This window comes from Sorex araneus, chromosome 5 (genome assembly GCF_027595985.1).
Source record: "Sorex araneus isolate mSorAra2 chromosome 5, mSorAra2.pri, whole genome shotgun sequence".
Classification (NCBI taxonomy): Eukaryota; Metazoa; Chordata; class Mammalia; order Eulipotyphla; family Soricidae; genus Sorex; species Sorex araneus.
Window position 1 is genome coordinate 173,013,391 of NC_073306.1, and position 23,960 is coordinate 173,037,350.

The 23,960-nt window shown below is 50.0% G+C and overlaps 1 protein-coding gene across 1 annotated transcript in view; it reads right to left on the minus strand.

The window, feature by feature from the left end:
- RBM47 (RNA binding motif protein 47) overlaps positions 1 to 22,462 on the minus strand; it is a 169,618-nt gene extending 147,156 nt beyond the window's left edge. The window contains exons 1-2 of the mRNA XM_055139465.1: positions 22,433 to 22,462; positions 22,066 to 22,216 (exon numbers count right to left, since the gene is read on the minus strand). The gene's annotated coding sequence lies outside the window, so the exon portion shown is untranslated. The remainder of the gene's footprint in view (positions 1 to 22,065; positions 22,217 to 22,432) is intronic.
- Between the last annotated feature and the right edge of the window lie 1,498 nt (positions 22,463 to 23,960).

The following is a 23,960-nucleotide window of genomic DNA, read 5'->3' on the forward strand; positions in this document are numbered from 1 at the left end:
GATGGAAGGAAGGAAGAATCATCTAAGCTGGTCCTAAAACATGGGGTGGTGGTTGTGGCCCAAGAGTAGAGAGTATACCATGCATCTGAAACCTGGCTGCACTCAGGGCTGACTCCTGGTTCTGTGCTCAGGGATCACTCCTGAAGATATCTGGGGGGAGGGGGTCAAATACAGTACAGTGCCAGGACTGAACTGGGGTTGGCCACATGCAAGGCAAGTGTCTTTTTTTTTTTTTTTTTTTAGCATTTTGGGTCACACTCAGCAATGCACAGGGGTTACTCCTGGCTCTGCACTCAGGAATTACTCCTGGAGGTGCTCAGAGGACCATACGGGATGCTGGGAATTGAACCCGGATTGGTTGCACGCAAGGCAAACGCCCTACCCGCTGTACTATCACTCCAGCCCCAAGGCAAGTGTCTCAACTCCTATACTATCTCTCCCGTGCAGAGGGCAACTGTGGAGTGGAGAACATAAGCCTCTTGCCTCAGCACTCAATCCAGTGCCTCCTTCACCCACTGACCCACAGAGAAAAGTTCCAGGCCATACCTCTGTAGCACAGCTGGGAGACCGAGTAGTGGGCCCAGAGCCAGGCTGCCTCAACTTGGGCCCTGGTTTTCCACAAAGGGACGGGGAACCCAGGAGCATTGGTTTCTCTTTCCTCTCCAATACCACCTCATGAGTCACAATGAAGACTCACAGCAGAGGAGTGCAGCAGGAGCTAAGGCCCAACAGCCTCGACACTGGTTTGAAGGCCCTGTACCACATATGGTCCCCTCAGCACTGCCCAGGGTCACCCCGAGCAGAGTCAGGAATAGCCCCTGAGCACAGTCAACTTCCATGGTCCCAAATTCCAGGCTTGTGCCTGGCATGCACGGAGTGTTGTACTACAAACACAACATCCATCAAAACGATGGGATTGTCCCCTGCTGCTCACAAAACCGCCTTTCTTTGCCTTGTAAGAACTTTGCTATATACTCAAAACCCAGCTGAAACCAAATGTCCATCAATCAAATGAGCTGGAGAAAATCCATGCTGCTCATCCATTTAATGTACTTGGGTCATCAGCAATACCACTGCTGGGAATATATCCCAGAGAGGCAAAAAAGTATAATCAAAACGACATCTGCACATGTATGTTCATCGCAGCACTGTTTACAATAGCCAGAATCTGGAAAAAACCCGAATGCCCTAGAACGGATGACTGGTTGAGGAAACTTTGGTACATCTATACAATGGAATACTATGCAGCTGTTAGAAAAAAGGAGGTCAAGAATTTTGTAGTTAAGTGGATGGGCATGAAAAGTTTCATGCTGAGTGAAATGAGTCAGAAAGAGAGAGACAGACATAGAAAGATTGCACACATCTATGGTATATAGAATAACAGAGTGGGAGACTAACACCCAAGAATTGTAGAAATAAGTACCAGGAGGTTGACTCCATGCCTTGGAGGCTGGCCTCACATTCTGGGGAAAGGGCAACTCAGAGAAGGGATCACCAACTTTAATGCAGTCGAAGGCCATGTGGGGGAAGGGAGTTGCGGGCTGAATGAGGGCTAGAGACTGAGCACAGTGGCCACTCAACACCTTTATTGCAAACCACAACAGCTAATTAGAGAGAACAGAAGGGAATACCCTGCCACAGTGGCAGGGTGGGGTGGGGGGAGATGGGATTGGGGAGGGTGGGAGGGACACTGGGTTTACGGGTGGTGGAGAATGGGCACTGGTGAAGGAATGGGTTCCCGAACTTTGTATGAAGGAAGCATAAGCACAAAAGTGTATACATCTGTAACTGTACCCTCACGGTGATTCACTAATTAAAAATAAATAAATTTAAATTAAAAAAAAAGTTTTTTAAAAAAATGTACTTGGGTCATGCCCTGGGACGATTGCTGACGAGTCACAGCACGGGTGACCACAGAACATGCATGTGCTACTGAAACAAGTCCGGCAAAAGGTCACTCTTGGTATCACATGATTTGAAATGTCCGGAACAGACAAATCTACAAAGATAGAAAACAGAAGTTTCAGGCTGGAGGACACACTCAAAAGCACGAGCACATGCTTTGAATTCAGGAGGCTTGGGTTTGAGCCCAAAGCTGCACGGTCCCCAGAGCATCACTGTATGACCCCCACAGCACCATGCTGGGAGTAACCAGAGTACCCCCAAAGCAGGTCCCTCCCCCAAAAGAAGCAAGAACACAGACTCAGTGATGGTCAGGGGCTGGCGCAGAAGGAATGGGGAATAAATGTTTTCTTTCGGGGGGGTAATGAAAATTTTCTGGAATTAGATAGTGGTCACAGTTGCATAACTTACTAAAAACCACTCAACTTGACCCTTCAAAACCCTTCCAGTATGTGAAATGGAGCCCCACAACTCCAGCAGAAAGAGTCTCTCCCGGGTTGGAGCTCTCTGGGGGCTCCCCACAGCATCAGCCCCACACCCCAGGCTGGGAAATAGCATGCTGGGGGCAGGTCAGCTGACTGAACCCACGGCCACTGCAAGGCGACCTGTCCTGTTCATCGTGGCCAGTTGAACTTGGATTTCTTTCTCCTTCCTGCTGCGGGGCCTGGGCAAACATGCCAACCCCAACTCTACAGACTGTTAAGGCATGGTCCCCAAGATCCGAGCATGAAGACCACACTCTATGGAGTCTACGTAGCTGAAATACCGCAAGCACAACCCCGCTGACTGAAGCGGGGGCGGGGGGGATTTCTGTGCGTGGCACTAAGAGGCCCACAGCTGGTCTCTTCTCATCGCCGTGCTGTCTCTGCAGAGTCTGGACACGTTTCAATGCCTCTGCTCTTTCCAGCCATCTTTGCTAGGGAGGCAGGCATATATGGTGTCATATTCAAACCACTGTTGAGGCTGCAGTTGTCTGCAAAGTGCCTGAGACTCTGCTCTACCTCTCGGGTCCTACAAATATCACTGTATTTGCTTAATTTTGTGGTGCCAGGGACCAAACCAAGGCCTTCCATATGCAAGGCAAGAGCACGCCCACTGGGCCACATCCCCAGTCCCTCTGGGCTTACAGCAATGAGAGGGACGGGTTGAGGACTGCGTGACAGAGTGGGGCAAGAGGACTTCCAGAGCTGCAAATGGGGCCACAGCATGTGCTCATCTGGGTGCTGGAGCGATAGCACAGCGGGTAGGGCATTTGCCTTGCACGCAGCCAACCTGTGTTCGATTCCCAGCATCCCATATGGTCCCCTGAGCATCGCCAGGAGTAATTCCTGAGTGCAGAGCCAGGAATGACCCCTGTGCATCGCCAGGTGTGACCCAAAAAGCAAAAAACGCAAAAAAAAAAAAACTGAAAAAACAAAAACAGATGTGCTCATCTTGTGAGCATTTTGTGTGGGGGTCTGCGTTCCATCTGTGGCACCCCCAGCACTTCTAGACAAGTCTCCCTGTTGTTCCCGCAGCACCCCGGGGGAAAGCCTGGGTTCCCCAAAAGGCCATCCAGTGGGGCCCCATAACAACAGAAAAAAAACAAACTAAAAACAGAACTGCAGTATGGCTCAAGAACAGCGATGGGGGGAAATGCAAACCCGTTACAAAATACTTTAAAGGAAAGTTATGACAAAGCCAAGGTGGTTCCGGGACCTGAGCAGCGGGAAACTCACGTGATTTTTCCTTCTTAGCTTTCCTGCTGCTGCTGCTGCTGGAGACAGAGCCAGACCTCCATGCGCAGGGCACACGCTCCGCCACGGAGCAAGCGTGGCCTCAGGTTAGCTCCCATTTTGTCACTTTTTTTTTTTTAAGTTTTTAGGTTTTGGACCACACCCGGCAGTGCTCAGGGCTTATTCCTGGCTCAGTGCTCAGTATTACTCCTGGCAGGATTGAGGATCATATGGGGTGACAGGGATTGAACCAGGTCAGCTGCATGTAAGACCAAACGCGCTCCCCGTTGTAGTATCACTTGGACTCTAGCTTTAATTTTTTTGTTTTTTGTTTGGGGGTCACACCCAGCAGTGCTCAGAGCTTACTCCTGACTCTGTACTCAGGATTATTCCCGATGGGCTTGGGGAACCATATGGGATGCTGAGGATCATATCTGGGTAAGCCATGTGCAAGGCAAACGCCCTTTCTGCAGTACTGTCTCTCCAATCCAATTAGTCTCTTTTAAAAAAAAATTGGCTTTTGAGCCACACCCAGGAATGCTCAGGGGTTACTCTTGGCTCTGCTAAGAATCAGGAATCACTCCAGGTGGCACTCCAAGGACCATATGAGATGCCGGGGATTGAACCAGGTTGGTTGGCCTCACGCAAGGCAAGTGCCTCACCCACTGTACTGTTGTTCCAGCCCCTAGCTTTCATTTTTTTTTCTTTAATGTGTATTTGGCCATGAGATAAAGTCCTTTGGATGCAACGTTTTTTATGTATCTGGGGGTGGACTGGGGAAGCCCAGTGGTTCCTGAGGGACCACGCAGAGCTGGAGAACCGAGGGCAGCACAACACACTGCCCAGCCCCATGGGGGGTTTTTAGACTGTTTTTATAGGCTTTTTGGGTCACATCGGTGATGCTCAAGGGTTACCTTTGGCTCTGCACTCAGGAATGACTCCTGGCATTGCTCCAGAGACCAGATGGGATGCCAGGAATCAACCCTGGCTCGGCCACATGCAAGGAAAACAACCTGCCTGCTATACCCGTGCCCCATCCCACTGCCCGGCCCTTGAACCGTCTCCCCAGCCCTGCTCTGGTTTCTTCTTGCCTCTTCAGCGTCATGCTCTCTGGACTGGGGGATTCATACCTGAGTCTTTTCAAGCGTTGTTCAAGAATCCAGAACCTTTAGCCCTTGAGCCAGGGTGCCTGATACCTAGCCCTGGCCCTGCCCTTGCAAGTTGTGTAAAACACCAGGGGAACTATTAGACCTCTCTATGCCTCAGTCTTATGGTCTGTAAAATGGGGATAATAATTATATGTACCTCATTATGTTTCACATGCTTCACATGCACGAAACCAGGTTTAAATGAGGCACATCCACTGACGGAATTGTATGAGCTCTGTAAAATCAGATGTTGAGAAAAGGACCATCCATGCAACATGTGCTATAAAAAGAGGCTCAAGAAAGATGCTGACTTCCTCTGAGAAAGGAGAGAGCCCCGTGAAGCCAAAGGAAGGAAGGACACACTCCGGGTTGGGATACGGAGGAATGCAAAGCACTGGGTCAGACAGTGAGCTGGAGAGGCAGGAGAAGGAAGGAAGCAAACCTCTAAGGAGAAGCAGCACTAAACAGAATCTGTGTTCCTGAGTGGAGGAGGGCGGGAAGGGGAGGGGCTTCACTGGGTGAATTTACTGATCACAGACCTGTGTCTGGGGCCTCTTGGGATGGATCTATCAAGGAATCCAAGAATGGGCTAGAAATTCCTTGAATTGCAATGTCTCAGATACAGCTCAGGAAACCAGCTAAAGGCTGAAACAAAAGGGATCTCAGGAGCACTTGTAGAGTTTTTGTTACCTTAAGTGACCTGATAAGGATCCCAGGAAAGGGTCTGTCTGTCTGCTCCTTTATTTGTCTGTCTCCCTATTTGTTTGCAGGGGGGAGGGGCATTGGTTGTAATTAGTTTTGGGTTTTCTTTTCTGTTTCTGTTTGGGGGCCACGCCTTACAGCACTCAAAGCTTACTCTGGGCCCTATACTCAGGAATCACTCCTGGCAGGGCTCAGGGGACCATACCCCTGGGATGGGATCAAACCCCTGCAAGGCAAGCACCCTACCTGCTATACTATCATTCTGGCACTTCCCTAACTTTCAACAAACAAACAAACAAAAATGTTTATTTATTTTGGTTTTGGGACCACACCCAGCAATACTTGGGTTATTTCTGGCTCTGCACTCAGGAATTACTCCTGGCAGGACTGGAGAGACCATATGGGATGCCGAACCCAGATAATGGAACCCAGGTCAACCACACCAAAGGCAAAGCACCCTACCAGCTGTACTCTCTCCAGCCCCTCCATAGCTCCATAACATACCTTTTTTTTAAGGTAAAATTGTTTTTTGAAACAGAAAGACATCAGCCTCGTGCACGCAGCTCATTCCTAGCCATCCTTGCAAGTTTTGTGTTCTTCTAGCCTACTGCCCCTGTGTCGTGCCCCAGCATGTACTGTGTTACACAGATCTCCCTACGGAGATTAAAGTGTGATTTAAAGGTTTTCCATTTTAAAGGAATTTAAGACACAGACTTGGAAAAGCATAAGTCAACGCATTCTACTTATGAAAGCTTGGCGGGAGGGGCTGGAGGCCACACCAGGCAGTGCTGGGGGCTACTCCTGGCTTTGTGCTCCAGGTTGCTCCGGCCCTCCCACATGCAAAGCACATCCTCACAGCCCTCTGAGCTCTCTCTCCGGCCTCTCTCTACTGAATCTAAAGCCCTAAACCAAAAGGATCTGTAGGTCTGTCTGAAACAGTTCAACGAGCCTTTGTTTCTGCACAGTCAGGGAGTTGAACCTAGCAGCAGACACACAAGGCGAGCACTCTGTCCCGGGCCACCACCTGGCCCAAAGCATCTTACTAAAAACCGAAATTTAGGAGCCAAGGGAATGGCTCAAAGAAATGCACAGATTTTACACACGGGGCCCCAGGACCGATCCCAGGCACCACACAGTCCCCCCTGAAAACCTGTGAATGGGTGTGCCCCCATCCTCATCCCCACTAAAAAAGAAATTTAAATAATTCAAATTCTTTAGGAAACTGACGTGCCTTCTACAAAACCAAAACCCCCCAACATTTAGCACAATTATGTAATAACAGATTTGATTTTAAAGCATTGCCTTTTAGACTAAAGTTTTCCATGACTTCAGATGATACCATAACTCAATTTGTGTGTGTGTGTGTGTGTGTGTGTATGTAATAATCATGAATAGGGAAAGAGATAGTGCTAAAAAATAAACCGATACAGGAGGACATTTGCCTTGCCTGCAGCTGACCTGGACTCGATCCCCACACCAACAGGAGTTAAGTTCTGAGCGCAAGGCCAGGAGTAACCCCTGAGCACTGTGATGTGCCCCAAAAAGCAAGCAAGCAAACAAACAAACAAAAACACAACCAAACAGATAAACTTCTCTGTCTCTGAGCTCCAGAGCTATGTCTTTCGTCTGCCTCGGATCCCCAGTGCTTGCTCTGACAGCTCAAAACTCAGGTCTGTCAGAGCCACCCACCAGCTTTCCCCACCCAGTCCAGAGTATCCGTGCTGGCCGCGTGCACATGCCCTGCAGAAGGGCTCAGGTGTTCTGTACAGTTGAATAAGGAAGCGAAAAGAAAACACTGGCATGTTTCAAGTGGACCCATTTCTTTGTGTCAACATTTACAGCACAAATTTGTGTGCTCTGAGTAGTCGTAACTCACCAGGAAACACATCCGGACTCACCCTTTAATATTTTACCTTTTGATATATGGAACAGATCTCTGCTTGGGCATGATTTACATTTAGTTTTCAATAGTATACTGTTCAAAAAAAATAGTATAGTGCTATTCAGTGGCTGGAGTGATAGTACAGCAGGTAGGGTGTTTGCCTTGCATGCAGCTGACCCAGGTTCAATCCTTGGTACAACATACGGTACCCCTGAACCCACCAAGAGTGCTCGCTAAGTGCAGAGCCAGAAGTAACCCCTGAGCACTGCCAGGTATGACCCAGAAACAAAAGAAAAAAAAAAAAGAAAGAAAAACCAAAAGGTCAACAGTATTTTATTTAATAGATATTAAATATTAATATGCTATTTCTACTTAGATACCATAAATTATATTTATATTTTGTAATAAATTTGTATACTATAAATGGAATACTTAAATGCTATGATACATATCATAGATACACTTAATTGTCACAAAATTATAGTATACAATTATACTTGTAATCACAAGTCAGTTAATGCGTAATGTGTATGCCAGCTGTCAATAAATGTGATTTCATCATCACAAAGTCCCATACACAGTAGATGCTTAATCAACTAGTGTTTGAATACTATTTTCTCCCTTGTGATATATACAGACTACACATCTCATCTAGATTTGCAAATCTGGACACAGTGAGGAAGAGGAAGAGAGTGAAATATGAAGAGCTGCCCAGAGAGATGCCACCTGCCATTGCTGGACTAAAAGAAAAAACATCCAACATCAAATCTGGGCTGGAAACGAGCCCCAAACTGCAGCTCTGAGTCCCTCCCTCTGGCTCTCAAGGCTGTTCTTCTCCGTCCCCGTAAACCCCAGCCTGAATCTTGACTCCTCGCCTCACCCTCACTACGGCTGGCCAGCTCTGCTGGCCGTGAGTGGAAAGCCCAGCACTGAGGGTGGAAAGGTAAGAGGATGCAAAGGAAGGTGCCCCTTCGAGTGACGAGCCCCCTCCTGCCTCCTCCTGCCCCCACAGCTCCCCTCAAAAGAGAAGTGGAGGGGCTGAGGAGACAGCCCAGGGAGCAGTGCCTGATGGGCACCAAGTACCACGTGGCCTCTAGAGCACCACTGGGTGTGGCCCTGGAGGCAACTGAGCACCGCCTGGGTGACCAGGTAAGCCCTGGCACCCAGGGCTCGCAGCAGCACTGCATCCTTAAGAGTCCTATGTTCAACCACCGCCGGGATTCCAGCACCCCCACCACCCCCCCAACACCCTAAAACTAACACCTGCACCAGATGCCTCCGTAGCTAAGATGCCCGCCTGCCCTGAAAGCTCAAGGCCACGAGTACCATACCCAGTGCCAACCCATCAGGACACGGGCACCTATGCATGCACCTCTGGCACTGCAAGAAGTTCTGGCTCCACTGTTACAAGGTATGGCGGAGCACAGCAGCAAGGAGCACGCAACCCAGAGTGAGCACAGCCCTGAGCACTGTCGGCTGCGACCCCCACACCAGGCAAAACTGGGGCCGGAGTGAGAGTACAGCAAATGGGTTGCTCGCCTTGCATGCGGCCAACCCGGGCTGGATCCCAGGTATCCCATATGGTCCCCCAAGCCCTGCCAGGAGGGATTCCTGAGCATCCAGCCAAGAGTAAGCCCTGAACACAGCTGGGTATGGCCCAAAAAACAAGGAAGGGAAAAAAAAAAGACCTCGGGGCTGGAGCAATAGCACAGTGGGTAGGGTGTTCGCCTTGCACGCGGTCGACCCGGGTTCAATCCCCGGCATCCCATATGGTCCCCCAAGCACTGCCAGGAGTAATTACTGAGTGCAAAGCCAGGAGTAACCCCTGAGCATCGCTGGGTGGGACCCAAAAAGCAAAAAATAAAATAATAATCATAAAAAAAAGACCTCATCTTGACAGCTACTTGCAGGTCATAAGTTATAATTGAATAACAATAGAAAAGTGAGAAGCAATATAGTAACAGGAGTTAGTCAAGTGCAATTATCTGCAGGGCATGCAATTCTCAAGGCTGGCTCAAAACAGAGGGCTGTGAGAATTCTATGGAAATCTTGAAGATTGCCAAAGACCAGGCTCTGATTTGGAAACAGCGCGGGGCTCCAGCCGTTGCGCCATCCCACACTCAGCCTGGCCTTACCCGGTACTTAGTCATCAGCCTCCTCCCCGGGTTCATGGCAGCACAGGAAAGAGTCAAGCCAGCCAGAGAAACCAGAGAAAACCAGCAGCTTAATAAGATACGCCTGGGAGAAAACTTGTGCGCAGTCAATAAAAGGTGTTCCAGGCTAGCTTCTGAACAGAACACCCGCAGTCGCACTCGGAGTGTGGGAGAGGCCTGTGTGGTTTTTTTTTTTTTTTTTTTCCCATTCGTTCAAAGAATATTTACCGAGCACCAATTCTGGGGCTGATTCTGCTTTGGGTTGTTAATAAATAAAGTCGACTTTCTGGGAAGTGGGCGGGGGAGGGGAGGGAGATAGCAAACCATGAGTTCAGAAAGCACGTTAAAAAAAAAAGCAATAAGTACTGCGTTTTTAAAAAACAGAGCAGAGTCTATAGCTAGAGGGTGATGGCTGGAAAGGGCCACTTGACACGGAGGAGGAGAAAGAGCCAGGGCTTAAAGGAGGGGAGCGAGCCACTTGGATATTCGCAAACGAGGTACAGGGAACTGGGGCTGCAGAGCAAAGACACTAAGGCAGGAAAATGTGGCTAAAGGAGCTGAAGAAACAGCGGGTAAAGCGTCTGCCTTGCACACGGCCAGCCCAGGTTTGATTCCCTGCACCACATTTGGCCCCCGAGCACTTCCACCAACACAGGGCCAGGAGTACTGCCCTGAGCACCATCAGGCACAGGCCCCACACACACACCCCCGCACCCCCACCACCAAAATTCTTTTGAAAAGGTTAATGGGTCGAGCATATGCTTTGCTTGCTTGCAGGAGGCCTGGGCTCAATCCCTGGCACGGTACGAAGCCTGGAGTGACCCGCCCACCTCCCCTCCAGCACAGAGCCGTGAACAGCCTCTAATCATCACAGGATACGGCCTGGACATAGCAAATCACTCCCAGATTCTCAGGAACAGAGTTTGGGATAAGGGCAAAGCAGGAAGCAAGGAGGGGAACGCGATGTCCTCTGAGCAGTTTACTCCCCAGATTCTCCAGACTGTGTCAGGCCTCCCCTCACACAATACTAGGGCGTGTGAGGACACGTGTGTCACCAGACAATTCCAGGGCTAGGTGCTTTCTCCAGACCCCACTGAGGGAATGAATCTCTGGTCCCTCTCTGGAAAGAGGGCTCATGAATATTCCAATCCGCTCACCTACCCAGATCTGGTCTCCGCCTTGGGCTGGATTGTCCACCAACACAAAGCAGCCAAAGGCGGACGGCAGCTGAAGATGCCAACGCTCACCCGCCCCATAGGAGCTGCAAGTCCCTGCTTACTCGCCAGCGAGCCCGTGTGTACCTGCAGGAGGATGGTGGAATCCACAATAGGGAGCAAAGGGCAAAGAAGGTCCTTGAGTCAAACTCTTGCCTGCAGCAGTGGGCAGGATTGGTTTTGGTTTGGGACCACACCCAGCATTATCCTGGTTCAAGGCTTGGGTGAACTGGGTCATTCCCAATGGCGTTTGGGGACCATGCAGTGCTAGAGATCAAACCTGGGGTCTGAACCAGAAAGGGAAAAAACAGTGTCTGCCTTGCACGCAGCTGACCCGGGTTTGATCCTCAGCATGCCATGCAGTCTCCCTAGTCCACCAGGAGCAATTCCTGAGCGCAGAGCCAGGAGTAAGCCCTGAGCCTATCAGGTGTATCCCCACCCCAATTCAAACATAAATAAACAGAATAAAGAGGATCCCTCCTGCAAAGTTGAGTTTCAGCACTTTGAGCTATGTACGTGGTTCGGGTCTATGTACTTACACCTGCAATTATTATCCTTCCTCTCTGAGAAAATGTACCTTTTCCTAATTACTATCTAATACATTCCTCCTACTCTCTCTCTCTCTCTCTCTCTTTCTCTCTCTCTCTCTCTCTCTCACACACACACACACACAGAGAGAGAGAGAGAGAGAGAGAGAGAGAGAGAGAGAGAAAGAGAGAGAGAGAGAAAGAGAGAAAAGAGAGAGAGAGATTCCAGGTCTTCACACATGAAAGATTGACATTCTGCCACCAAGCCATATCCCAAACCAGTCTGTCTTATACTATTTAGCAAAAATGCATCTCTCCTCTTCTCATACATTACCTGGGCCTTTGAAAGGACATTTAAAAATATAGAGAGTTTTTAGACAGAGGAACAGGGCACAGTGGAGTGATAGTACAGTGGGCAGGATACTTGCTTTGCATGTGGCAGTCAACCCGGGTTCAATCCCCAGTACCTCATATGGTCTCCCAAGCCCTGCAAAGAGTGATCCCTGAGTGAAAAGCCAGCAGTAAGTACTAAGCACTGACAGGCATGGCCCAAAGAGGGAAAGGGACCAAGAACTAGAGGGGTTCTTGCCTTACCTTGCCCGGCTGATTCCAGGTAAAAAACAGAAATTTTCCACAGGAGTTGGGAGACTGAGTAATGCAACAATACACACACACACACACACACACACACCACATCACATATACACTATATATACCACACACATATATCACACATACACACACATCACACATACACATACCATGCTCATATACATACAAAATACCACATATAGGGGCTGGAGCAATAGCACAGCGGGTAGAGCATTTGCCTTGCATGCGGCTGACCCGAGTTCTATTCCCAGCATCTCATGTGGTCCCCTGAGCACCACCAGGGGTGGTTCCTTAGTGCAGAGCCAGGAGTGACCCCTGTGCATCGCCAGGTGTGACCCAGAAAGCAAAAAAAAAACACCACATATACACAACACACACACCACATACACCACACATATACCTCACACATCTCCCAGGGCTGCTCACCTCCATCTGCCACACTTTTTCAGACTTGGCACTGGCTAGGGCTTCTTTTTCTTTGTTTGGGGGCTACATCCAGTGATTCTAAGGGGTTACTCTTTGCTCTGACTCAGGAATCACTCCTGGCAGTGCTCAGAGACCATATAGGATGCTGGGGATCGAACCCAGGTCAGCTACATGCAGGGCAAGAGCCCTCCCCTAACACTCTGACCCACAGTGGGTTTGTTTGCTGGCCTGACCCCACCTGAGCTCCCTCCAGCTTCATTAGATTCTTCTATCTAACAATTTTAGTAAAATACTTGTGGGGGAAAATAGACATTGTCCCAGTAATTGTGACATAGAATATATAACCTTGGAACGTAAGAGAAGCTCTTATTTAAAACTGCAGTGTCTTTGAGTGAAGGAATTTTTACTCTATTTGTTGAGCACTCAACTATAAACAAGGAGTAGAAGAAGCAATAGTATTCAGACACAAATCCTGCACCCAAGGATGTTCATTTCTGTCTGCGGAGGCCAGAGAGAGAGAGCTCAAAGGGCTGAGCGTGAGCTTTGCATGTAGGAGGCCCAGATTCGATTTCTGGCACTGCACCATCCTTTGCACAAATGACCCCAAAGCACAGAACCAGGTGTGGCCCAAAACAAACAAATCAAATTTCTCTCTGAATGGGAAAACATTATGTGACAGGCATGAGCTGTGATAGAAAATACCCCAGGATGGGTCGGAGTGATAGCACAACGGGTAGGGCGTTTGCCTTGCACGCGGCCAACCCGGGTTCAATCCCCGGCATCCCATATGGTCCCCCAAGCACTGCCAGGAGCAATTCCTGAGTGCAAAGCCAGGAGTAACCCCTGAGCATCGCTGGGTGTGACCCAAAAAGAAAAAAAAAAAAAGAAAAAGAAAAAGAAAATACCCCAGGAGGTACACAGATAAGGCACTGGGGCTGTTCTGGGAAGGCGACATGTTATATACGACGATGACTGCTCATATGATTCAGTTGAAACAGAAACTGCTGAAGATGGACACAGTTCTTCCGCACAGAGCATCTGTGCATTGCCTTTGTCATCTCCAGGATCTTATACTCCATTCTCAGCAGGACCCCTGGCCCTGTTTCCCAGGAGGAATGAAAGGCATCGCTCCTTTATGTCTAACTTCTAGTCTAATTTTTAAATTTTACTGAATGACCATGAGATAAGAGCATTACAAAGCTGTTCATGATTGTGTTTCAGGCATACACTGTCCAAACACCTTCTAGTTCAACCTTCTAGGGCGGTGGGGAACGGATCTCAGTGATTCTAAGTAACCTTTTCTCTATACAACTCAGATACAAGCCAGAAGAAACTTAGTAAAATTGTGTATGCCTTCTCTGGCAATGGCGACTTGGTCCAAGTCAAAGAGAGATGTTAGGAGAGGAAAAATATTTGAAGGTGGCATGGGGCAATAGGACAAGAATTCAAACCCTTGAGGCTGGAGAGATAGTACAGGCTTGCCTTGCACGCGGCCAACCTGAGTTCAATCACCGGCAACCCATTTAGCTCCCCCGAGTGACTGCTGAGCCAGGGGTAAGCCCTGACCACCACTGAGTGTGGCCCCCGAAATTCAAATCCAGGCCAGAGATGTAGCTCAGGGATGAAGCGTGGGCTTGTATGTAGGAGGGCCTAGATTCAATCACCACCAACACCAAAAAAACAAACATCATAAAACCAAAGAAGTCAAACACGGAAAAATGTATCACAACATGAAACACACACGTATACAAAAGCATGTTACAAACCAAACACTGCTCTTCTCACAGATTTCATTTCTTTAATCCAAGTGACACTGTGAGGTTGGTTTCTTACAATCAGAGATACCAGGAGTGAGAGGGACGGGCAGGGGGGCAGGGAGGGGGCTCAGTGGCACAAGCATCAGCCTTGCAAGCGTGAGACCTCCAGTTCCCACCCCAGTGCCACCACATGTGCCAAGTGCAGTTCCATCAGCTCTGCTGCCTGGGATCCCCTGGGAGCACCCCAGTTTAAAAGGCAAGCAAGCCTGGCAGCCAAGAGGGTGACAGCTGGCACGCGCCACCACCTGCACAGGACGAGCACTGTCATACATGAGCGAGTTCACGGTGAGCACCACCACTGTGTGCGCCATGGGAAGAGCAGGGCAGGGGAGCGGAGGGAAGGAGAGGGGAAGGAAAGGGGGAATATTTCCGATTCGAAAAACAAACAAGTCTGCCTCAACTCCCACAACTCCCATGCGGCAGAGCCTGGATTTGACCCAAGGCAGTGGACACTCGGCCTCTGCCACCAGGGGCTGAGTTCAGCGCAGTCATCCCTTTCGCCTACACTGTTCTTTCACCTGGAACGATCCCCCTTTCTTTTCCCTCTGACTTAAGTGTGCCCGGCGCCCCGAGAAGCCTCACAGAATGTGGGGCTCCTCTCCGTCCTAGGTGGAACCCAGCTCGGCTCCGAGGTGCCTCTGCAAACTCCCACTTTCTTTCTGGGAAGAGAGAGCAGAAAGAGTAGGAGTAGCGGAGACAGGAGCCGGTAGGACCCGGGCCACGGGGCTGCAGTCACCAATAAGTCGCAGTGCCCCGCGGAGCTCTCCGTGTCACCAAATCCTCCCCACAGCAGCGACACAAAGGCAACTTTGTCTGGAGAAGGAGACGACAAAGATGGGCCTAATCTTGGCCAAGGCTGAGTGTACCCGTGTTATTATTATTTTTTTTAAGTAAATGACACCAAACAAAAGAAATATGATTGGAGCAGTCTGTGCAGAAGGCCCAGCGCTGTGACCCGTGTCTACGCAGCGCATGACATAAACATTTTACCTGAGCGGCAAAAAAAGGCCCAAACATCCCTTTTCAGAATGGCAGCAAATTGCACCAAGAGACTCAACAGGAACGCGCGGGGCAGGGGGTGGAGGGGTGGGGGCGGAGTTGTTGAGATGGTGAAGGGGAGGCGGGTATTGTTCCTCGGGGTCCTCTTTCTCTGTCTCACTGAATACTTTTCCTCTTGGCATGATGAGAAATGCTTTACAAAATGACCCAGCCAGGCCTCTGCGCTCCAAACAGCAGCTCCTCTTTATTGTCACTCTTACAGGCTGGCATTTCCTTGGTCAGGTGGAGGCCTCTGGTTCCTGTTCCAGGTGCACAATACCCTGCATTCATCACCGCCACCCACTGCCAACTGGCACTGAGTATTAACTCTTGCTCACCCAGGTGTGCATGTGCCAGAGCTCCTGGGTCCCGGGGGGGGAGCAATACACGAGTTTCCAAATCTATCAGTTGGCAACATCAAGCCCAGCTCGTTCCACAACCTACCTACCAGGCAACCTTCTGCGCAGGGGCTGGGCACAGGCCTCCAGGCCCCTAAGAACCACATGAGTGGGCCGGAGAGATAGTTCAGTGGGGAGGGCATTTGCCTTGCACACAGTCGCCCCAGGTTTGACCCCCAGTACCCCATATGGTCACCCGAGCACCACCTGGAATAACCCGAGCATTGCCAAGTGTGCCCAAAAAGGAAAAAAAAAAAAAAACCCGAATGCGGCTGACTCGGGTTTGAACCCCATAGGGTCCCCTGGGGACACTCAAAGGGTGATTCCTGAGTGCAAAGCCACAAGTCAGGCCTAAGAAAAAACAGGTATGGCCCATAAACAAACCAAAAAAGTGGGATCATTTTAGAAATCAAAGTTACAGGAGGCCAAAGAGATAGTACAGCAGGCAGGGTGCTTGCCTTGCATGCAGCCAACCTAGGCTCGGTTCCTGGTACCCCATAGGGTCCTCTGGGCACCACTAGGACTGATTCCTGAGTGCAGAGCCGGGAGTAACACCCAGAGCCAAGAGTAACCCCTAAGCTGGGTGTGGCCCAAAAACAATTCTTTTTTTCCGAAAACAATTTTTAAAAAAGGAAGAACTCAGTTACCTACCATCTCTGTCCTTCTCGGAGGCCTTTGAAGTACGATGGCACTGGCAGGCAGTGCTCGGGTTAGGCTGACAATTCTTTTCTGTTTATTCGCTTGGGGGCAGTGCTCAGCACTTGCCCTTGGCTCTGCATTCAGGGATCACCTCTGGCATGGCTCAGGGACCATAGGTGGTGTCCAGGCTAACAATTCCTTCTGATTTGGTGACGACAGCAATCCTTAAAACCCTTAGAAGTCTCTCCACCCTGGAATATACTTTCCTCCCTTTATAAATGACAGCCTTCCTATTAGTCAAGAAAATAACATCTAGGGGCTGGAGAGACAGTACTGGGTAGGGCGCCTGCGTTGCTTACAACCTACCTGGGTTCAATCCCTTGAACCACATATGGTTCTTGGAGCTACCAGGAAAGAAGGGAGGGAGGGAGGGAGGGAGGGAGGGAGGGAGGGAGGGAGGGAGGGAGGGAGGGAGGGAGGGAGGGAGGGAGGGAGGGAGGGAATGAATAATATTCAGTCTCTTCATGTTTGTCTTTGGGGATATTGTGTGATTTTATTTTTTTTCTGGAGGGGGTGGATTCTGCAGATTCTGCATTTGAGGGACGAGTTCTGTTTAAAGGGCAGGCGCCCTCTGTAACAGTTTTTCTTCAGTTCCACCAAAAACCAATACATTTCTTCATCTCCTTCCTACAAGCCACGGTCTGCAGGGCCCTAAGAGCATGTGACTAGCACCAGGCAGAAGAGGGCCATGAGCCTCGATGTCCCAGTGTGGCCAGACCAGCGGCAATGAGGACACTACCAATCTCTGTGGCGGCTGGCTGGGAAGGTCCCTCGTACACATTGTGTCTGAATCCACCTATCTCCCGGCCTTGTCCTTCCACATTCTTCTCTGCCACTCTTCACTCCTCCACCAGGGCAAACAAGGAGACTCTGAAAGGTTGGGCATACGTTGCCTTGGGAAATGGGAGTGGACGTTCTGATGCAGGCAGCATGGAGAGAGAGAAGCAGAGAACCTCAGAAATCAACCTCAGACCATCTCAGGAGGCTTTCCTGACAAGCTGTTGCAGGATCCTGCTCAAGAAATGGCAGGGTACCACCTCCCCATAAATTCCTCTGGCGGGAGACACCTCCAGCAATTTGAGGTAGCCATGGAACAACAATCTCCACCTCTGGGGCTTCTAATGGGGTTTTTTGTTTGTTTGGGGGCCACACTCTGTGATGCTCAGAGTTACTCAGGGCTGCACACTCAGGAGGTGCTCAGGAGACTATATATGAGGTTCCAGGGATCAAACCCAAATTGAGGGCAAGGTAAGCATCCAAACCACTGTGCTCCCCCTCCAGCCCCTCTGAAGGCCTTCTGTCTAGGAACCCAAGTCACCTCCACAAGGTCATTCTTGACAAGTTTTTTTCTGGTCTTTCTTTGAAGCAATTATTCAGTGGTTGATTGCTTTGATGAATACCCCCCTCTTAAGGGTTATGAAGTCAGAAAAAACATCAACATCACCCTAAGACAAAGATGACTCCCCAAAGGAAAAAAAAAAAAAAACTTTCTCTTAATCAGACCAGGAGTTGAAAAGTTCCAATATGTCTGTCCTCAAACATGGAATCACTTACAACAACCAGCTTCAGCTGCATTGATGCTTTCACTGTCACAGCACGCGTGTTTGGCACACAGATTCAGACTTTTTTAAGTCATAGGAATCTCAAATTTAAGCCTCCTTACGTACATTTCCTCTCGGGTCATGCATCCTTTGGGACAACCTGATTTCAACTGCACTGGAACCATGTTTCAAATTTTTTTTTTCGGGGGGGGGGGTCACACCCGGCAATGCTCAGGGATTACTCCTGGCTCTGCACTCAGGAATTACTCCTGGCGGTGCTGGGGGACCATATGGGATGCTGGGAATCAAACCTGGGTTGGCCACGTGCAAGACAAACGCCCTACCCGCTGTGCTATCACTCCAGCCCCCCTTGTTTTGAATTTAAGGAAAATTTCCAACTCCACCAGCACCTGTGAAACCATTCCTCTGCCAGTTCAGGAAAATTTTTTTTTTTTTTTTTTTTTTTTTTTGCTTTTTTTGGGTCACACCTGGCAATGCACAGGGGTTGCTCCTGGCTCTGCACTCAGAAATTACCCCTGGCTGTGCTCAGGGGACCATATGGGATGCTGGGATTTGAACCCGGGTCGGCCGCGTGCAAGGCAAACGCCCTACCCGCTGTGCTATCTCTCCAGCCCCATAGTTCAGGAAAATTTAAAAAATAAAATAAAAAGGGGCTGGGAGAACTTCCAGACACCTTCTCCTCTATGGTGGAGCACATGCTTCGTAACTATGAGGTCTGTGTTCAAGCACTGTCAATCCCCCAAGTCCCCCACCAAAAAATGAGGGAAGAGAAAAACAGAAAAATATATATATATATATCAGAAAGAGGGTCAAAGAATGGGACTCAGAGCACTTGTCTACATGTTGTGAGACTCAAGATTCAATCCCCAGCATAGCAAGTCAGAAAAAAAAAAAATCAGAAAGAACTTGGAATGTGCAGGTGGAAACCAGTCTGAAATGACAAATACTTTCCTACGGCAGTCAGAGCGCAATCATATGGAGCAGGATTTATTCTTCAGATCAACAGTCAAATTTAGAAAACAAATCCATTCTTTCAGAAAATTATTTTGTCCGGCCAGAGCAATCATACAACAGATAGGGCACTTGCCTTGCATGTGGCCGGCCCGGGTTCTATCCCAGGCACCCCATATGGTCCCCCAACTCCACCAGGAGTGATTCATGAGTACAGAGCCAACAGTAAGCCCACCTAAACAAAAACAAATGGGAAAATAATTGTCTACTTTTACCTTGTCTAGTATGGCATAATAGAAAATCAAAAAATAAATTGATATTAAAACTATAGCGACTAAAGGGTAAAAGAGATAGTTCAACAGGTCAAAGCAAGCACGGTAGGAGCCCCTGATTTGAAAATCCCAACTCTGCACGCTCCCCCCTCCTCCAATACCCCAGCACTGTCAAGAATGACATATGCTCATGAGCCAGGAGTAATCTCCGAGCACTGCCGAGTACAGCCTCCAAACCAAAAACCACAAACCAAACAAACCCACTGCAAAACTACTGAGACTGGCTGAAGTCAAATGCTGCTAAATTCCCAAGTTTACACTCTTGGGAAAATTTAGAAAATGATAACAAACTAACAAAATGATAACAAACCTCAAGGCTGGGTTTATCTCCAGAATAGATCCCCAGAATAGATCAATAGACTCTTGGTCAGATGAATCGAAGGGCTGACGCAGACAGGAAAAGAAGTAGCACAGAGTGAGGCCAGAAGCTTTGTTTCTATCGGCTCCTTTCTTCATGTAACATTCTGCAAGTTAATGATGAAGCTCAGTCTTGTGAAATGTCCAATTCTTTGAGCTCCCAGCACTCGGTGATGCAGGCAGTGAGGACGGAAGGTACTGAGGACGGAAGGTACGTGTGGCAGAACGGGGAGACTGCCAAGGAGGCAGAGCCCCAATTTTTCTCGTCCTCCTCCCATGTCCCTCAGACTGCAGGCTTTGTTTCCCAGGGATTTCAGATCACTGATCTGACCAAGATTACCCTTGACACTGATCGCAGGGCACACACAATTCACAAGTGTGATCTCACAGGGTTCGCTGGGTTCTGCTGCCAATCTCGCTCCTTTTAGAACGAGCACCTGCATTCTCAAATGCTTTTGATCGGACTGCAGTCAAGCTAAAAAGGACTTCAAGTCTGCCTTGTCAACCCTTTGCTTGCTCTTCTTTTTTTTTAATTAAAAATTTCATGTGACTGCGAGTTAAAACTTTGAAAGTAGGCCTGGGGATATGGCCCAGCAGTAGAGCTTGCCAGCGCGAGGCCCGAGGTTCATAAACCAGCCTGGCAAAAACAACAACAAATCTTTACAGTACCCATTTCTCATCCACATTCCAGCCAACGAAAACCAAGCATCACTTAAAAAAGAAAAAAAAAAAAAGAAAAATTCTTGGTTTTGCCTTCCAGTCAGTAACAGCTATAAGTGCATGCCTAGAAGATACTATCTTTCTATCACTTTGATAAACCTCAAGAAGCCACATCCTCAAATGCTCTGGGACCGTCCCTGAGTGTACCTGGACTTTCACCTAATGGAAACATACATCATTTATTAGAAAACACTACTTCCATTTGTTGGAACAGATTTCTTCAATAGCCAAGCCGGGAGCCGGGTCAGCTGTCAGGATTCACCTCCTGCACTCAGATGCAGATTGAACACTTGACTCTGAACCACTAAACCCCCATTCGGTGTGACCTTCAGAAGAAAAACGAGGACAGGAAGACCCCCTCTGGCCAGGCCCAACACTTGAAGGAGGTGCCTGCCCTATTTCCTCCTTCTGCCTTGAATAATCCCAGCCTGAACATTCACATGCGTTTCTACAGGGCCCAATCATGTGTTTACAGGGGTGAAAAAAATAAAAGAAAATCTCATTCATGGAACAGATTTCATCAGCGGAGGAAGCGGCACCACGGGGCTGACGGTGCATGATTTTTCGCCCCCCCCAAGCCTCCCCCAGAAAAAAAAAACTTTCACAAACGTTTCCTCCCCCGCACCCCCTCCTCCCCACCCATGAAGACACCACCAGAAGTCGGGGAAAGTTACAAGGTAAGTTACAAGGAGGGAAATGACGCGCTAAAGCGAGCAGAAAAACAGATGTCAACATTGGGACCCCCCCAACGTGAAGACTCGGGGACGGGCGTGCGTGCGGATCCCCCCCAAAAAAGCCACTTTACCTTTGGTTACGCGTTTGGAGTCGCCGACTTGTGAAATTTACACCGTTCACCGCGGAGGAGCAACTTAACAGCTAGGAAGGCACTGACCGCATCAATGGGGCCTCCCTCTTTTTAATGTAAAACCGAAAAAAAAAAAAAGGAGTGTCCAGCGACACCCCGGCGCGCCGCTTAAAGCCACAGCGCGTTTCGGAGGCAGAACCCACTTCCCCCAAGCCTCGAAGGTCCGAATCTGGCCCACCTGCCGGCGCCTTCCTGTCCCCGCACCCTGCCGGCACGGCGGCGCGGAGCCCCCCGGCTGCTCCGGGGCCCGGGGGCGCGGCGGGCGGGCGCACCGGCGGGACTCGCGGCGGCCGCGGGAGCTGCGCGGGCTGCGGGCGGCCACTGCGCTGCGCGGCGCCCCGGGAGCGCTCGCGGCTCTCGCCCGGGTCGCGCTTCCCGGTTCCCTCCGCCTCCTCCCCCCTCCCGCGCCCGCGCCATCCGCCTCCCGGGAACCAGGTTGCCTCTCGTCTACTCCCTTCCCTTAAACTCACCAAACCAGATTTTTACTCCCAACACCGGCAACTTCCCGTAAATCTGCCCTGAAATTTTATCCTGCTCGCTGAGCCTCGGGCTGGCCACAGGCCAACGCAACATTCCTGTTTGTTTTAGGAGCGCAGATACCTTTGCTGAAGGTTAAAGGGGAAAGAGGGGAGGAGGGGGGTTGGGGAGGGGAAAGAAAAAACAATAATCTGCCCTGGATGGGGCGAGACGTGGGCACTTTCTCCAGGCGCACTCTCCTCCCGACTCCGATTTTTTGAGGGTTTTGTTTTGGTTTTTTGTTTTTTAAAAAGTCGCATCCTTCTCGGAAGACATCCCGGCCGGCGTGGGGGGGCCCAGAAGGGGGCACCTGCTCCACCGCGGCGCGGCCGGCCGGCCGGAGCGCGCGTCCACCCCGGCTGCGGGGCCGCGCGGAGAAGCCCAGCTGCGCCGGGTGCGAGGCAGAAGCCACCAGCCGTGCGCTCGCCCGGCCGATCCAAGCACCCCCCACCCCCAGCCACCACCCCCGCCCCGGACCCCCGGAGTCGCGGAGCGGCGGGAGCGGGCGGACCCCCCGGCGCGGGCTTACCTGCGGCGCGGCGCTCGCGCGGGCCGGGGCGGGAACGTCACGCGGCCCGAGCCCTGACCTTTGCCGGGGCCCTCGCTGCGGGGCCGGGCGCCGCGCGCCTTCAGCTCTGGCTCCGGCTACTGCGCCGCGACCCGAAGTTACAGCTGGGTTTCTAGAAAGGGAACCAAAAAAAAAAAAAAGAAGAAGAAGAAACTGCCAAAAAAAAAAACAAAAAACCAGCAGCCAAGTCCTCCCTTCACCTTGCCCGGCTCTCCCGGGGGTGGGGGGGGTTGGCTCTCACGCCCCCACCCCCACCCCACCCCCGGCGCCCACCCCCAGCCCCAGCCCCGGGAAACCCGCAATCTGCGCCCCACCCCTCGGCCCTTACCTGTTTATACAGGAGCGCAGGAGCCTCCCGCATTTCAATAGAGCCCCGAGCCGGTTTGGAGGCGCGGAATCGGCCAACAGGAATCGAATTCTGTGACTAAAGCAGCGTGAGGAGGAAGCAGGCTGCACCAGGAACCTACAGGGGAGTTGTGATTTCGGGCTGCAATGTCACGCAACTGAGCCCAGGAGAAGAAACAGGGGGAGGGAGAAAAAAAATTAAAAAAAAAATCCCAGGACTGTTTTCTGTTTTTCTGCCGGGCAGCTTTAGGAAAGGCCTTGACCTCAAACTTTTTGTAAAAAAAAATTTAATGCTGTTTAAATGAAACACGAACAGCTCACAACTGTGTCTGGCTCCTAGAATTAGCGGCTCTCTCTGTTCTCGTTTGTCTTTGCACTAAGCCTTTTAAGTTTTTCTCTGATGGGGCGGCGGGAGAGCCTGGTCACAGACCCCCTCACTCAGAAAAACCCTGGACAGGTTTTGTTTTTTGGAGTGTGTGTGTGTGTGTGTGTGTGTGTGTGTGTGTGTGTGTGTGTGTGTTGAAAAAGAAAAAGAAAAAAAATAACCTCAGCCTCCGTTTCTGGAAGATTCTAGAACTGAGATGTTTGCAGCCGCTTTTAGTTGCCTGTGGACAGCCTTGACGACAGTGTCAAAATCAAGTTCCTGTACAAGGTGTGCTGAGTTTTTCCATCTCACTTTAAAGGGACCCAGTTGAGCACGTGGAGATAGTCCAACGGAAAAGGAGAAGAGAAGGCGGCAGGGAGCGGGATGCCACCCTGCACGTGCGGCTGATTCCAGGTGGGAGATCAGTGGTGGCTTTGCTGTGCAGTGGGAAGCCAGTTTTGTACAAACAGTGACATTGCCACATGAAAGGGTCACGGTTTCAGGCTGGGGAGTGTGATCAAAGGGCTACTATCCAGGGGCTCAGCAGGTGACTACAAGGTCACTTGAGACCCACCCTCCACCCCACCCCCCCATCAACATTTGGGGAGTAATAAGATTTCACATTCTACCCCAACCTCCCGCTGGGAATGGCCCCAAAACAATAAATTTTCCAATTTTCAGACAGTGTGAAAGGGGGGGCAGAAGTAATTTTAATACTTCTCATAAATATTTAAAAGTGATGAGTGAAGTCAGAAGTGCGATCAGGGCCACCAGCCTTCATTAGTTACTTTCAGGAAAGGAAATCTCTCTGAGGGGTGAAAGAGGATAGTGGCTAAGAGGTTTGCCTTGCATAAGGCCCATCCAGTGTGGGCTCCTTGAGCCCCATCATAAGCAATCCCTGACACAGCTGAGTGCCCCACACATGTCCAAAAAAAAAAAAAAAATCAGTTGTGTTCCATCCTGGCACCTGAGAGAGACAGAGACAGAGAGACAGATCACAAGCCTATTCATGATTAAGAACTTTCATACATTTTCTTAGCACTTCATCAGCCTCGTCTTACCTGAGTCTTAGCCACTTTACTCCCATTTTAGAAATAAAGACACTACAGTCAGTAACTTCAAGATTTCATTTAGCGGTGAAGCCAGG